Source organism: Danio rerio, chromosome 10 (genome assembly GCF_052040795.2).
Source record: "Danio rerio strain M-AB ecotype USA chromosome 10, GRCz13ab, whole genome shotgun sequence".
NCBI lineage: Eukaryota > Metazoa > Chordata > Actinopteri > Cypriniformes > Danionidae > Danio > Danio rerio.
Genome location: NC_141030.1, coordinates 36,885,001 through 36,901,350, shown reverse-complemented (window position 1 = coordinate 36,901,350; position 16,350 = coordinate 36,885,001). Strand labels below are relative to the sequence as shown.

Below are 16,350 nucleotides of genomic sequence, written 5' to 3'. Positions count from 1 at the left end.
TGAAACCGCTGCCTATCACATAACACAAAAAAATGACTCGTCATGATCTCGAAGTGGATCCGAACAGCAGGTAGATGTCGTCCCCTCGCTCGATAATTTACCGGGCGAGATTGTGTTTGAAAAATAGAGATTGTATTTGCTCTTTAAATATCAGCGTATCGATTGTACGTGGCGGCGGCAGCGGCGGGCGAAGACTCGCAGTCGGAACTGTTAATGTGTGGGAGACTCGAGAGGCTGGAATCTCACTCACATGCCATGTTTGATAAAAGCCCAGCTCTTAGGGGGCTATGAACAGTCCATTTCAGCTGAGGCGAGGAGGAGGCGCGCACCTCTCCTTCTCTCTCTTTATCTCTCTCTCTCTCTCTCGCTTTCTTACCACTCGCTGTGAGAGATGATTGAAAAGCTGGAGTTTCCATCAGCGGCCGTCAGCTGTAAATGTACTCAGACTGCTGAAACAGCCTCTGCGTTGTTGCTGACCGTGGCATGGGCCAGAGGATGTAGCGCCATATTGCATTGTGTGTAGTGTGCCAGCATAATCAGGTGTGAATAAGTAGGTCAGCTGTGGTCTGTGTTTTTTCGCGTTACCGGTTGGTATTTCTGACAGCATCCCTGGGTTTTTGTGGATTGCTGATATTGACGAGAAGAGGAACGTTTGCAGTTTTTAGTGTGCAGATGAAGGATGATTCACATTTGTGTTGGGTTATGTAAGATAGCCACCCTTTTGGGGAGGGGGGCGACCCGTGTAATTTCTCTCTCTTTTTTTTGCGCACTTCACTTTCTTTCCTTCTCTCTCTGCTTGGCGTGCAGGCTCTGTTTGATTGCCAACTGAGAAAGTGCCACAGCGGGTATCAGGATACCTGTCGTAAGGTGACACACTCTTTTGTCCGACGGTCTCGCGCGGCGACTTCCTTTGAGCGCTCTGTCGAGAGACATCTGGACTGCTGTTTAGCTTTGCCGTCTCGAGCACAAACAGGTGTTTTTGTGACTAAATGAATGGATTAACCAGCAGACCCAGACACAGTTCCACTTCAGCCTCCAATGCCAATTTTTTTTTTAACCTTGTGCCGTGTGCGTAATCCTAGAGATATAAATAGCCTTCCTTAATAAGAACTGGAAGGAAGGGCACGCGCATAGCAACCGTCATATGCTTTGTTGAAGTACATTTACCATATTTATGCTCAGTTAAATGTCATTTATAGTGGTTTTAAGGCCTTAAAAGGCACCTATTTTACCCCTTTTTCAAGATTTAAGATAAGTCTTCTGTGTCTCCAGGATATGTCTGTAAGGTTTCAGCTCTTAATACCCATCAGATTGTTTATTATACCTTTAGAAATGTTTACATTTTCTGCTCTTAACAACCATGTAGCTGTTGCCAGTGCCTTTAATGCTAGTTTTCCCTGCCCACCGTTCCCATGTGCCTTCTAGAGTAAGCCTCAATCATCAGCTGCCAGATAAACAGCACAGTGACAGACATGAAGGAAGCAGATCTCATGTAACATTTATGAGAAATACGACAGTACAAACTTTCCCAATGATTATTTGATGTATTTGTTGTCGAGTTAATGTAAGCCTTTCTGCAACAATGAGTGGAACACAAATGTTGTTGAAAAGTTCATGCGCACACACAGCACGTGTGTTTAACTTTGCATTGTTTTTGAAGTGCAAATGTGACAGGATACACGTTAATATCCACTGCTGTATGTACAAAATAAACCTGATTTAATGTCTAAAACCCGGGATTGAAGCGTCGTCCTTTATAATTGTACTGACATGCGGCTGTGGTGATGAAGACGGTAAAATTGCTGCACTGTAAAAAATTTGACCTTAAATTCACAGTAAATTACTGGCTAATAATTGCATTACTTTCACAGTAAATTACTGTATGTAAATTCACAGTAAATTATTGTGAGGTAGTTCACAGTAATTTACTGTGGTTTTGTCACATTAAATTATTGTGAAATTACAACCATATATTGTAACTTTACAGTAGATAATAAAGTCCATACTGTGATTTCACAGTATTATCTTGTAGAATTAACTATATTTACTGTGGATTTGCAAAACGATTACTGTGATTTAGCAGTAGGTTGCAGTTTAAATACCTGATTTAACTGCAAAGTTACAGTTATATCCCGGATTACTGTAATTTAACAGTTTGGTGCTGTAAAATTTCAAAGCAATTTTAGGTCACACAAAAATGAAAATTCTATCTTGATTTACTCACCCTCAGGTTGTTCCAGCTCTGTTAAAAATGATTTTTTTTGTTAAACACAGGAATAAAAATATCAAATATTCCTCTTTGTGTCCAAACAACCTGAGGATGCGTAAATGACGACAGAATCTTCATTTTTGGGTCATCTGAAAAGACTCTAAAATCAAAATAAAAACAAACACACATACATTTTACAGATTTATTTAACAGCTTAATGACATCTGTGTAAACATTTCAGAAAACTTTCAAAAGGTGAAGGTGAAGCCTCAAAAAATACTATAAGAACATAAGAACAAAAAAATCTGACATCATATGTAGCATACATATAAAAAGCAGTGCTTCAGAGTGTGCTCTCTCTCTCTCTCTCATTATATATATATATATATATATATATATATATATATATATATATATATATATATATATATATATATATATATATATATATATATATATACACACACACACACACACACACACACACACACACACACACACACACACACATGAGAGAGAGAGACAAAACTTCTTGCTAAATTAGGCAATCGTCTATTCAAGGTCAATCATTTTCCTGATAATTTTACACACTTGCTGGTTGATGTGTCTTCTCTGCTTCTTTGACTTCGTCTGTCTTCCATCTCCAAACTGGTGCCCAAAAAGCACCTATAAGCAAAAGGGCAGACAAACAGTTAGCTTCATACAACACTACTGGGACACTACTGCTGCACTAGAGAGCAAAATTACTGTTAGCTCAGTTTGAACATGCTGACAATACTGTTGCTCAGTCAAACTGCAATCATTTAAACAAAAACATCTGAAAAACATTTCCATCACAAACACACAATCAAGAACAGTCCAACAACAAATAGTGGTTTTAATGACCTAGGCAGAGCATTTTAAAACTGTTGATTTGATTTACACCTTCTGTTTACAGACTATAATCTAATGCTGGGTTCACAGTTATTGCAAATTGAACACGTACATCATAGCACTTGTTCTTGAATACTAGCAGGATGTTTCTTGCATCAAGCTAATTTTTCATGATTTAAATATTAGGAAAATTTTGCAAAAAAAACTTGATTGAAGTGATACAGCACTTGTGTTGTATTCATTTCAATCAAGTTTTTTGCAAATATTCCAAATATTTTTCAACGTTTTTTGAGTTTCACTTAATTTGTGCTGCCCAGTAAAAATTTCCCACTATTTATGCATTTGCAATGACTTGCATGTAATCCACTCACCTGAATAGGTAACTTCACATATGGTATAAGAGCCCCATCCTTTTAAAGACAGCTTCCCCTCTGGTCTCCAGCACAGACAAACAAATTGTGTCTGCAACACGGCCCTTTATAACAAGGGGACAAGGGGAGTCATGACTTGTGCTCCTATACATTCCTTGTTTAACCCCCCCAAAACAAGCCCTCAGTTACAATATTTATTGTAGACATTACCTTAAATTCCAGAGTGCAAAAGGCATCTTCAGCATACTTCAGTTTCAGACCAGATCCAAAGTCAGTTGTGAAATCCAGGTGAGGTCCCATGACCACTCGACCCTCCGAGTCCAAGGAATAAGACTAAAAGTGGGAAAGAAGGACTAAATTAGAGGTGTTTGTGAATAATTAAATTTTTTTGTAGAAACAAAGTTGACATTCCATGCTCTGCCTATTAAAAACCAAGCAAACAAACACACATGCCCAGTAAAATTGCTAATAAAAATAAAAACTATAGTTTAAAAAAATCGTTGTCTAATATTTACTACTACTGGAGGTACTGGTGGAACTTCTGGAAGAAGAAAAAGAGTTTGTACAAGAAACTGCTCACAACAAATCTGTGGAAAAACCTGACATTTAAAAATCTAATAAAAATGAGGAAGGCATCAACATTACCTTTAATAATCAAGCGAGGGTTGATTGGTAGCATCAGTGTTTCAACATCAATGGCTGTGGCTGCAAAAAAATATGAATATAATAAGAGTAGAACAAGACTCAACCTAACACACGCACACACACACACACACACATACTCATATATATATATATATATATATATATATATAGGTTTAGATTGTGATAATGAATTTTGGTTATATTTGTGTGCTCAGAATTTACACTCACCTCACACTTCAGCTATTATCAGGTACACCTGAACACCAAAAAATAAAATCTACAGTTAGTGACACTATACAATTAGTTCTCATTAGTAAATGTTAGCACTGCATTAACACCAGTGAGAAATATACAATATGTACTGTGTTAGTGTTAGTTTAAAAGAATACAACTGAATTGTATTATAAGCCTCATTTAATAAAACAGTTAAGACTTGTTTCATAATGAGTTTAGTTTATTTAACTAACTTAACGTTAACGTTACAGTGAACAAAATTAACGTAACGTTACATGATGGTGACTAACCGTAACGTTAACTTAAGTGAAGGTCAGAGCTTACCTTAACTTTAGTCATTTCCCTTTTACTTCAGTCTTGTACTGAAACAGAAAATGCAGTTAACAAGAAGTTAATTAAAGAAAATTCCCTTTCTTTTTTCAGGAACTAACGTTAACGTTATGCTAATACCTCAGAAAACACTACAATCACCATCTGGCGTCGTTAATTTCTTGTTTTAAAAAAAGGCGCGCTTAAACCCTGTACGTGCGAGTACAACTAAAGTACTCGGTAAATTCCTGTTAAATGACATGCACTATACAGAAATACACATACAACAATCATTTAACGGACAAAAGTCATATTTTAACACTTACCGAGGATGAATCCGTAGGGTGAAGAGACGAGGCAGGCGTTGTCTATGGTGATGGCGCTTGTTTGCGGTCGAGTCGAGTCAGTTCTGTTAAATGAATCGGCTCCTTTAAGTGAACAGTAAAGAATCGAATTCGCCTGAAAACGATTAAGTTTTGTATAATATTGTAAGACGCAAACATATAATTCATTAATATTTCATCATATTGCTTGGTTCGTGTACTGCTTGTACACGAATTGCTTGTTGATGACTATGAGCTCATGAACACGTCTGATAAAATATCTGAATCTGATTCAATTTCACACGAGTCCTGAACCGAAGCAGTGCAAAAGTAATATATTGATTGAAATATAAAGTTAATTATTTTCTTCGCCATTCAAAATATTACATATCTCTGATTTTAACAATAAGAATAAAGTTCGTTTGGAGTGTATTGAGAATTATTATTTTTTCCTCCCAGGATTCATTTTGCACCAAGCTGCATCAAGCTGTAATGGTGGATGAGAATGCACATAATATTATAAACATTGCTTGTAATATGTAATGAAATAAAGTTTTAACACTTTTTCATGCGAGAATGTAGTTCTTCAAAACTCAAATCTGTGGATTGTTAGTAAAGATTGTGTGTAATTTTAAGTGTGTTTTGCCGGTAGCGGAGATCTATGACCTCCAGGCGGTAACGGCGCTCATTACTCATGTATCCGCCGAGAGGCGCCTGTCTTCAGGCTAGACATTGGGACAATTGCCCCGTCTTCGATGGCTCTATATGCGTCCGAAAATGAAGTTTTAACTGTTTTTCATGCTAGAATGTAGTTGTTTAAAACTCTAATCTGTGGTTTATTTATATAGATTAAAAAAAATTATATATATATATTTAATTCTAAATTAAAGATTAATGACCTCCAGGCGATGGCAGGTGCCCAATACTCATGAAACCGTCTAAAGCAGACTTACCCTGACATTGAAATAATTGTTGGCTGTTTAACAGTCTTTGGTTTCATTAATTAATTACTTTTTATTCCAGTTTATTATGTTTTGGCTAAGCACACAGTTATGTTCATTAAATATTATTTCCTATTCTATGTTAACTGTATAAAATTAAATAAAGGTGCAGTACAACCAAAAAGATGTTGGTAACCAAATCGTTTTGGGGGCTATAACATTCTGTTATTATCTGTTAAAAGTTCATTTGTATTAATTTCTACGTTGAATTAAAAAAGGTTTGAATTTCTATAACTAACGTACAAAAGATATAGCCCTTTTCACAGTAATTTGCTGTAATCATGCTACCTGCTGTAATTTCACAATAAAATTATGAATACAACATATTACTGTGAATTTTTCAGTTAAATACTGTGAAGGGATACTAATGTAATTTACTGTGAAAAATTACAGTAACTTGTTGTGAAAACCTGGACATTTTTTACAGTGTGTAATTCATTACAAACATGCACTATTTTAAAAACTGTTTTAAACTTGATAATAACAGCAAGCTCAACAGATCTTTTAATTTCAGTTGCTTTGCGCACATCCTGTCTTGTTACTCTTGAAAACTGCACGTCACGTTGCGGTCGGCCTCAAAATGGTGGGGATTTGAATCCTATAATAACGTCAGGAAAAAAAAAAGAGACTTATTGCGTTCCTATCACTCTAATATGACTTTGGACACACTATACCTACACACAGTTCTGTCCAAACAGCTTAAAAAAGATAGTTTTCATCATAGGTACCCTTTAAAACTGTGTCAAAAGCTTGTTAGCTAATTGTTTTTAGCTATTCTGTTAGCGTTTGCTCACCCTGTTATTTTTGTAACACAGAAAGATCAATGAGATTAGGTCTTTATTTTTTTTATGCTCCATCAATCAGACATTTTTAACGTTGTGTGGAACGACATAAGAATGTGTTTACAGTGTAAACGCTAATGTAATGTTAAAAAAAAACTTATGCTATTATATCATTCACTTCAGTTGTACGATCTAGCTGTCTGTAATGTACAGTAGTATATTTCTGTCAATTTTAGGAATTAAATTAAACCTTCTTCGATGTTCTGTCATGAAGACATGAGTTTGTGTACATGACAGTTTTTTCTCTTTAAATAAAATGGTAAAATTTGGGTGAAGAAACACTGAGAGCAGCGCTAATGTGTTCATATTGAGACCACAGATTCTTAAAACACCACAAAGTTTATTTGTTTGCACTTTTGATCTGTTCATCCAACATTTGACTTATGACTAGATTCCAGTCGCGTACTTTACATTTCAGAAATCTTAAGCTCTTATATATTTAGCTAGTGCATTGTTGGAGCAACAAAACATTTTTTCGTAAGCGCCGTCACATAAACTTGCTGCTAATCTAATGAGAATAGTGCGTCTATAAAAACAGGAGTTTTCTTTGGAAGCTGTTCGAGGAGTTTTTATTCCTGAGGAGCCCCAGATGCTCAGTACATTATGTGATATGATGGTGGCTCCTAATTTAGCCGCAGTCTTATCCTGTACGGATGAGTAATTGTGTCCATAAAGAAGGTTAATCTTCATAACAGGGGAACATAAACCAGATCTCTCTGGATCCTCTTCTGTTTCAGCACAGTACAGGGCAAGAGAGCGTTTCTGAAGCTCAGAGCGAGGAACTTATTTTTTTTTTTGGTTGGAAGAATTTAGTGCTGTTTCTGAGAAAATAAACATTACGCTTTAGCTTGCTCCTCACAGTTATTGTCTGGTCTCAGGAAAGTTGGTCAAAGTAAGCCGAGGTTTTGAAGACACTTTTGTTTTAGATTGAATCTCTGTGGTTCCCCAGCTGAAGGGTTTGGAACATTAGCTACGTTTCCATACAAAGACGCGACATAGACTTGTGCGCAAAATGGGAATATCAAATAAACCATTTGCAAATAAAGCAATAAGTCAAAGAGAACAAAATCCTCCTGATAAACTTGAACCAAATATCAAAAAGAAAAATGGAATTTGCTTGGAATTAGAAGTCACTGTGGGCCTTTTGTCTTATATAATTAATTATTTGCACCTCAGAAAACAAAATGGAACGTCACGGCTTTTGAAGGCACGAGACTCTCTATAGAAGCGCAGATGTTCAAGATATCTGGAGGTAATAATAATATCTTAATGTTAGTACCGAAGCAATTTGATGGCATACTTTGTGATTTTTAAAATTACCAAAACAACCTTTCAGATATTTTACGATGTGGTCACTCTACTGATTTGTCCCTTAATAAATCCTATCGCACTTTTGTTATCACATGATCTGTTCAAACAAAATAACATGGCTTTTTTCAAGCGTGTTTTCATTGGAGTTTATGCACCATTTGTTTATAAAAAGTTTATCCTATTCAGTTGTACACTAGAGTTTGAGCATGCAAAATTCAACTCATCTTAATTTCTACAATGTAGATCAATATTTTACATTGTAGAATGTGTCAAAGCAGCTTAACATAGAAGTTCTAGTAAATTGAAACGTTGTCAGTTCAGTTTCTAGAGTTTGAAGTTCAGTTTATTTCAGTTCAGTGTGGTTTAAATTTCACTGCTGAAAGTCCAAACACTGAAGAGCAAATTCATTGATGAGCAGCTCCACAAGTCCTAAACCAAACAAGCCAGTGGCGAAAGTGGCGAGGGACAATCTTCACCAATTGATGAAAGTGAAGGAAAAAACCTCTAGAGAAACCAGGCTCGGTTCTGAAATTCTGCTGTACGTCGCTGTGAAAAGGGGCGGGATTAAATAAGAATAGTAGACATTAAAAAAAGCAAGCGATTGCTCCATATTTAAAATGTCTGTACACAGACGTCATGTTTTGATCTTCTATTGGTCTCATGCAATCACATGATGCGAATTCGCAGGTCACCAAGCTTGAACTTTCCAACCCAGCGACATGCAAAACTTTTCGCACAAGCTTGGGTTTCCGGTCTGCTGCATTCGCATACATATGAATAAAAGTCTATGAGGTGAAAAGTGCTGCTTAAGGGGACGATCACACTGAACGTGTTGTACAGCCGAAAGATGCAAGACGCACCACACTGCCTTTTTTGTTGACAAGAAAGTGCAGTTCGCTTTTTTTTATGTCTCTAGGCAATGACTGAATTATCTGCGTATTGTGCTAGAGTGTTGCTGTTGATATTATTATAATTTTAATATTTAATAGCGTTGTGATGTTCAAGATTTGTGAAGTCATACAGCTCTGGATAGCTTGAAAAAGTGACCGCTAGTTTCTCCTACATCTTTAAAAGTTTCTGCAGTTGTCTTGACAACACAAATACTGCCATCACCTCAACGGAAACTCCGCCTCTGCTTTCAATTGATAGGAGAATGAAAAAGACACGGTTTTTCCTCACAGAATGGACTTTTTTCAAATGCAGGCGCACAGAGCGCAATGGCAAAAATGAGAGGCAGCGCACAAAACACTCGTGGCTGTTAGTAAACCATTCAAAACATGCACCTCTCAATGGAAAATGCGTGTTTGGTGTCTTTTTATGCGCATTCTCAAGATTTATGCGCATCTTGGCATTTTCAATAAACATTTTTTTTGCAATGTTCCAAAATAGCTAGTGTTTGGAAGAGGAAAAGATGACAGCATTTCAGGATTGTCTCAAAGTTTCCGGAAGAGTTCAGCTCAGAACTTTTGGAGTGTCTCCTCGCTCCATTACTATTCTCCGAGAGTCTCAGGTAGCCCAAGCGTGGAGTTTGCACCCAGCTGTGGTTTAAGTGCTCTGTGAGAATGGGAAATAATCAGGAGACCCTTTAACCTCCCGGCCGCGCGTTTTCCCTCCTGTCTTACCCCTTGCGCACACACATTTTGGGTTTTACTCCAGACGTCCCTTGCCAGCCTGGGCTCAGCACTTTAAAAACCCAAACAAAACAAATCCTCAGCGGGGGCCCGGGCGCCTGGGGAACCGGGCCGCTCCACCTCACACTCAGCTGCAGCGCGGCTCCCTGATCTGGCTCGGAGCTAGACTTTGGCTGAACTTTCACTTTTGCCTGAAACAGTTATTATTAGTGACCTGAAAACCTCCAGGAGGAGTGGAAATGGAAGCCAGATGCCGTTAGTGGCTGGAAAACGATATTAAGCTTTCAAATGATGCCCATGGGGAGGGAGACTGACATGGATTTCCATGTTGGGGGGGCTGGAGAAATGCTGACCCCGGCGCTGCTCTGCTGATTTGTTCTGCCGATGGCTCATGCTTGCGTATCGCTGCGGACGGGGGGGTCTGGGAGGGGTCAGACCTCCAAATTTGCTTGTTTGCAGGGGCATGAGTAGAGCTACTGTTATGTCTGATCATTCATGGCACAAAACAATGGTGGTGCTTTAGTTGGAGGCTGTGATTGTTATGGGTAAATGAATAAACATATTTCCCATACAGTTGCTTTTTTAAGGATTTGCAGATCTTGGACTGAAATTTTTTATGCCAATATTTATTTTTCCCCTCAGACTTTTAAAGATATTTTCATAATTGTGTGTATACGTTTACTCTGATATGGCTCAAAATTGTGCCTTTTTTTCCTCTCAGGCGTTTCAACCAAATAATTTTGCCACTTCAAATATAAAATATACCTAAAATATGGTGAAAATAATAAAAAATAAATTGAAGTATATATTTTTGGAAATATCCAAAACCAAACAAGTGCTTAGGGTTAGCTTAAATCAGCGTTTCTCAACCATGTTTCTGGAGGACCACCAACACTGCATGTTTTTAATGTTTCCTTTGTCGGATGCACCCATTACATGTCTTTCAGTCTCTGCTAATGAGCTGCTGATCTGAATCAGGTGTGTTTGGTTAAGGAGACATAGAAAATGTGCAGAGCTGGTGGTCCTCCTGGAACGTGGTTGAGAAACATCTTAATTAATGTGTCTGTGCTCTTTGGCTCTGGAATTTATCAGAATAAACAGCAAAAATCAGTCCAAGGCACTCAGAAAATGTGATAAAATAATAAAAAATCTTTATTCACATGGCTAATCCTTAAAAAAAAAAAAACAGTGCATTTCGTCAAAGAGTTTGATTATGCAGGCAGTTTTTTGCCGAAACGTGTAGATTTTTTAAGGATTAGCTATGTGATTAAAGGCTTTTCAATGTTTTTTACACATTTTTTAAATGCCTTAGACTGATTTTTGCTATATATTTTTTGGATTTTACTTTAATATATTGTCAGACATGTATACCTTATGTAAACAAGTAAAATGGACTATTTTTTAAATTAAATATTACAACTGAACTAAACCTACTTTTTTTTACTAGTAAACAGAATATACACAGTATCTATCTTGCTTCATATACACAAAAAAATCTGTTAATTAACGGCTTACCTAGTTTGTAATTCACAATTATTATTATTATATTCTGTTATGAATTTCATTATGGGACTTAATGATAATTGAACTTCCCAACCCAGACAATAAATCACTTTAAAATATTATAATGTCAATAAAAGTCATTTTTTCAACATCAAGAGTTATTGGAGGAAAGATCAATCTCCCATAATGCAATACAAAAGCATAAATAAACAAAACAAAAAACATGAATCACAAAATGCGGTAAACTATTAATTTACTTTTAAACATTCATTCATTCATTTTCCTTTAGCTTTGTCCCTTATTTATCAGGGGTCGCCACAGCAGAATGAACCCCCAACTATTCCGGCATATGTTTTACGCAGCGGATGCCCTTCCAGTCGCAACCCAGTACTGGGAAATACATTAAACCAGGGGTGCCGAAAGTCCTGGAGGGACGATGTTCTGCTCCAATTTGCTTTAACAAATCTGCCTGAAATTTTCTAGAATACCAAAATTAATCAGCAGGTTCAGGGGTGTAAAATTGGAGTTGGAACTAAAATATAAAGGACACAGGCCCTCCAGGAATGAGTTTGGACACCACTTATTTAAACAATAAAAAAAAAATCCACTATTTTTGCCAATTGAAATACAGATCATTTAATCATTGAAATATAGATTATTGAATCACTGAAATACAGATCATTGAATCATTGAAATATAGATCATCGAATCACTGAAATACAGATCATTAAATCATTGAAATATAGATCATTGAATCATTGAAATATAGATCATTGAATCATTGAAATATAGATCATTGAATCACTGAAATACAGATCATTGAATCATTGAAATATAGATCATTGAATCACTCAAATACAGATCATTGAATCATTGAAATATAGATCATTGAAATATAGATCATTGAATCACTAATATACAGATCATTGAATCATTGAAATACAGATCATTGAATCATTGAAATATAGATCATTGAATCACTAATATACAGATCATTGAATCATTGAAATATAGATCATTGAATCATTGAAATACAGATCATTGAATCACTGAAATACAGATCATTGAATCATTGAAATATAGATCATTGAATCACTGAAATACAGATCATTGAATCATTGAAATATAGATCATTGAATCGCTGAAATACAGATCATTGAAATACAGTTTTGACTTCAGCGAGTTTTAACCTTGATTAAAGAGTGATTACAAAACTTTAGAAAAAAAATCATGCAATTATTTCACCAAAACAGTTTAATCTCATTTGATACATCTATTGCAGAGATGCCCAAAGTAGGGCATGATAACTTTTGACTTGGCCCACCATCCATCTGAAAAGAGAGGGAGAATGATGGGGGTGGCTGGGGCGAATGCCTTTGAAAGAGATCGAATTTAATGTAACCTTTGGTTTCTTTGTGTTATCACTGAGCTAAAAAACTGAAATAAATGATTCAATTAAATGTTGTAAATGAATCAGACTTTTAAAATGTTTACTGTCACTTGACAGATACAGGACAATGCAGAAGACATCTGCGAGCAAATCAAGGTAAAGGCAGGAGCAGCTCGACTATTCAGCATTGAACTCCATTGTGTTATAAATGGGATTGTTGATGTTTTTGCTGTAATAAGTTCAGTATAAAATGTTTAACATGATACTGCGTTAGTTAATATGATTTAAAACAATATTTTTAGGAAATTCCCCTTTGCCAATTTATTGTAACACGATTTGGTATATATTTGGCCCACAGCCCTCAATCAAGTTTGGTTTTTGACCCTTTATAGGAAAAACTTTGGGCACCCCTGATCTATTGTTCTAAATCAAACCTGAATCTCCACATCAGCACTCTGTTACCTGTAATGTTTACTATAGGGAAAGGTAAACCCTTACTCTGCTTTTTTTAGGCTTTTTGTTAGATGGCAGTCTAACAATGACAGGATCGTTGCATCTCGGGACGATTCAACACGCACACGCTGCCCCTTTAATTCCAGCACTTCCTCGTCCCCTTGTTCCCTCTCTTTATACAAAATGTCTGTGCAGCCTCCAGCGAGGTTCTGTCTCCAGGAGGGTAATTATTTTTAGCAGGAAGTGTCTGAAAATGGACTGTACTTGGTCAGATGTGTGTGTGTATGTGTGTTGGCCCCTGGCTGGCCTAGCTCGCAGTGTGGAGAGATTGGCGGGATGTTGGTGTTGTTATTAGTCCTAACAGCAGCCGGGCAGAGGATGTGCTCTCCTCGGTCCCGCGGGATATCAGAGACAGATCCGAGGAGATCAGAGGTGCCGAATATATCAGGTGAATTTCAGCAAGAAGGAATGAAAATAGCTGGACGGCCGAGGAGGCTTTTTTTCTTATTTATGAGAACGTCACACCTGGCCTATATCCACGCCATCGCATTTTACACGGCCGCTCTGTGCATTTTCATCCAAAGGGGATTTTTCGACATCTTTTTTTGATTGTTGGTGTTCTTTTTGGTCTTTTAAAACAGCACAGTATGGTAAATGCAGAAGAACTTTGAATTTTTCTAGGGTCAAACGCTTCCGGTGAACTATACGCCGTTACTGGCGTCTTTACTGCCTGATTGATATACAATATAAAGTGGGTCGCAGAATGTACAAAAAGCACTGCATTAAATTTAATTTCCCCCGCCATCTCTTTAAAATATGAAAATTCATTTTACCCCAGTATTTCCAATGGAGGTTCTGCGAAAGCCTGCTGATCCTGATAGCACTGTAAAAGAAACCATATAAAATTGAAAAGGTTACATTTACTACTCACCGCAAGTTTATCGGTATGGGAAAAAAAACTAGCTGTGCATTTTACTCTATTAGCCGTGTGACTCTGGACCACAGAAACAAAGTTGCATGGGTTTATTTTTGATCATTCATAGACAAAATACTTTGCATTTTAGTTACAATGATCAAAAACAATAATTTTTCATATTTTGTAAATATTCTCCATCCATCCACAGCTCTGTCTGGTTCTTGAATATGATTGGCTGATAGTCAATAATGCTATATTCTGTAAATAACAGCACTTGTCCAGCCTCTTAACCTTTCACCCTAGTGTATTACTCCGCCCACATACAGCGACAAGAAGAGGACACTCTACATTTTGACATATTGCTGCTATATATTAGTCTAGAATATAGCTGTCTGTATAGCAACTATGCAGTTTATTAATAAAGATAGTGCCTATTTTAACATTAAAATTTCTGAGAGAGAACGCGTTGGCGACTATTAGCCTGTTTTTGAGCACAGTTAATGATGTTCATCCACAAGATGGCAACAGAGGCCGCATAATAAGCCCTAAAAGAAAAAAAACTCAAACTACAGTAGTAATTTCAAACTACAGCTGATCAAATTATTATTTAACAGGTAAATGACTTTCTAAGTTGATCTCTCTCTTTTGTATGTTGCAGTGCTGTATTTATACCAAAGTTATCTAGTAGTGTTTGCTTTGTTTCGGCTTTTTTGGGTGGTTAATTATTGTAATCTCCCGATTGCTACAGAGACACACTGGGAAATGTCTGTAGACGGATGGCATTTAATGCCGTTCAGACTTATGATCTTAAAATGTGAGGAAAAACACCTGTTTTGTCATCACACTATACATTACGCTAGAGAATCATTCAAATACTAGCTCTAAATTCTGTTCTGATGTCAGCTGCAGATGTGAATGAATGGCGGAAGAAAGTAGTTTCTCGTAAAAAAGGGTTTTCAGACTCTCCGTGTTTGATTTTCTTTATTATACACATGATAATGCTGTCGAACTGTTGTATAAATGCAATATCACACTCGTAGCAGTGTGATGTGGCTGTATATCATCACTGGTGGGACACAAAGGCACTTGGTACCTTGTCCGTGACGTCATCGACTTTCGCTTTAAGATTTAACGGACTAGCATAGCACCAGACCCCCTTAAGTGGTTTCGTTTGAAAGTGTAGAATCTATATTTTATGCACATATGCATCACTTTGGGTTTTTTTTTCCACTGTACAAAAGTTATTTACACTTAAATACACAGTATTTTGGATACTCGAGCTGGGTATTGAACGTTGGTTCATTTTCTAATTTTTCATATGGTTCATATATGACGCATGTACAAGTTACAGCTCAAATGAAAGCTCTTGCCGGTGCTCATACGGTTCTAGCATTCTTTTTACTGAATTATATTCACATATCAAACAGTTGTCAAATCGCCTTGTTTCCATGGTGCAAAAGTGAAAACAATACATTTATGATCAATACGCAGCCCCAGACAGCACAGACAGCTGTCATCTCTTACCTTATGCTGTGCACTTCAGGGCCATTTCTCCTCTGTTTTTGAGGTGATGTGCATAAGTAATCCTTTTATATGACATGGTCCAAACACAGTGAATTATGTTTGATCAAACAAAAGAATAGTGAAATATGAAAACAATGATCGGTCCCTGTGGTTTGTATAGCACCTCTCATCACTTGGAATACAATAACTTTTGCATAGATTATGGTAGAGACAGTTTTCTTTTCTTCCTATGATTACAGACATGTGCAGGAACCAACAAAAATAATTACAGCAACATAGACCTCACAGAACCTAAAAGAACACCTTCAAATTTTAAAAATACAAAAAGCGCTTTTTTTTTAGGTGTTCAATATAACACAGACAACATATACAGTTATTTTAAACACTTTCAATACTGTTTTATGAAAATTCAAATGCTTTTCTGTAAAATGATACCAATTTTTTGCATTTACACCTCTGCATGTGGATTTGGGAAGCTTTTATATTTGGGTAGGCAAAATCCAGGCAGAAATCCCAAAATAGCACTGGGGTTTAAGAGGTTAATAATATTAGTAGTAATAATAATAATAATAATAATAATAATAATAATAACAATTATTGTTATTATTATTATTATTATTATTAGAGTGATTTCTGAAGGATCATGTGACTCTAAAGACTGGAGGGATGAAGCTGAAAATTCATCTTTAAAATCACTGGAATAAATCATTATATAAAATTAGAAACTACTTTTTGATCATTTATAGTCATTTTATTTATTGTCATTTTATAGTGCAATAACATTTCACAATTTTACAATGAGTACTGTATTTTTA

The 16,350-nt window shown here is 36.4% G+C and overlaps 1 protein-coding gene and 3 long non-coding RNA genes across 15 annotated transcripts in view; 1 reads left to right on the top strand and 3 right to left on the bottom strand.

The window, feature by feature from the left end:
- Positions 1-16,350, top strand: part of cux1a (cut-like homeobox 1a) — a 259,039-nt gene that overhangs the window by 12,045 nt on the left and 230,644 nt on the right. The gene's annotated exons all lie outside the window — the stretch shown is intronic.
- On the bottom strand, positions 1,392-8,128 carry LOC147842135 (uncharacterized). Its single transcript, XR_015501314.1, has 2 exons — positions 6,391-8,128; positions 1,392-1,802 (listed from the first exon to the last, which is right to left on the bottom strand). It is a non-coding gene; the product is annotated as an uncharacterized LOC147842135 (long non-coding RNA).
- Positions 2,741-4,729, bottom strand: LOC147842136 (uncharacterized). 3 transcript variants are annotated; one of them, XR_015500606.2, is made up of 6 exons: positions 4,657-4,729; positions 4,327-4,354; positions 4,099-4,158; positions 3,664-3,786; positions 3,454-3,557; positions 2,741-2,875 (listed from the first exon to the last, which is right to left on the bottom strand). It is a non-coding gene; the product is annotated as an uncharacterized LOC147842136 (long non-coding RNA). The 3 variants fall into 3 exon arrangements; XR_015500607.2 differs by having other exon boundaries at positions 4,099-4,152; positions 4,657-4,671; XR_015944874.1 differs by lacking the exon at positions 4,657-4,729 and having other exon boundaries at positions 4,327-4,450.
- On the bottom strand, positions 11,913-14,558 carry LOC147842134 (uncharacterized). The gene is made up of 3 exons (XR_015501321.1): positions 12,303-14,558; positions 12,165-12,232; positions 11,913-12,102 (listed from the first exon to the last, which is right to left on the bottom strand). It is a non-coding gene; the product is annotated as an uncharacterized LOC147842134 (long non-coding RNA).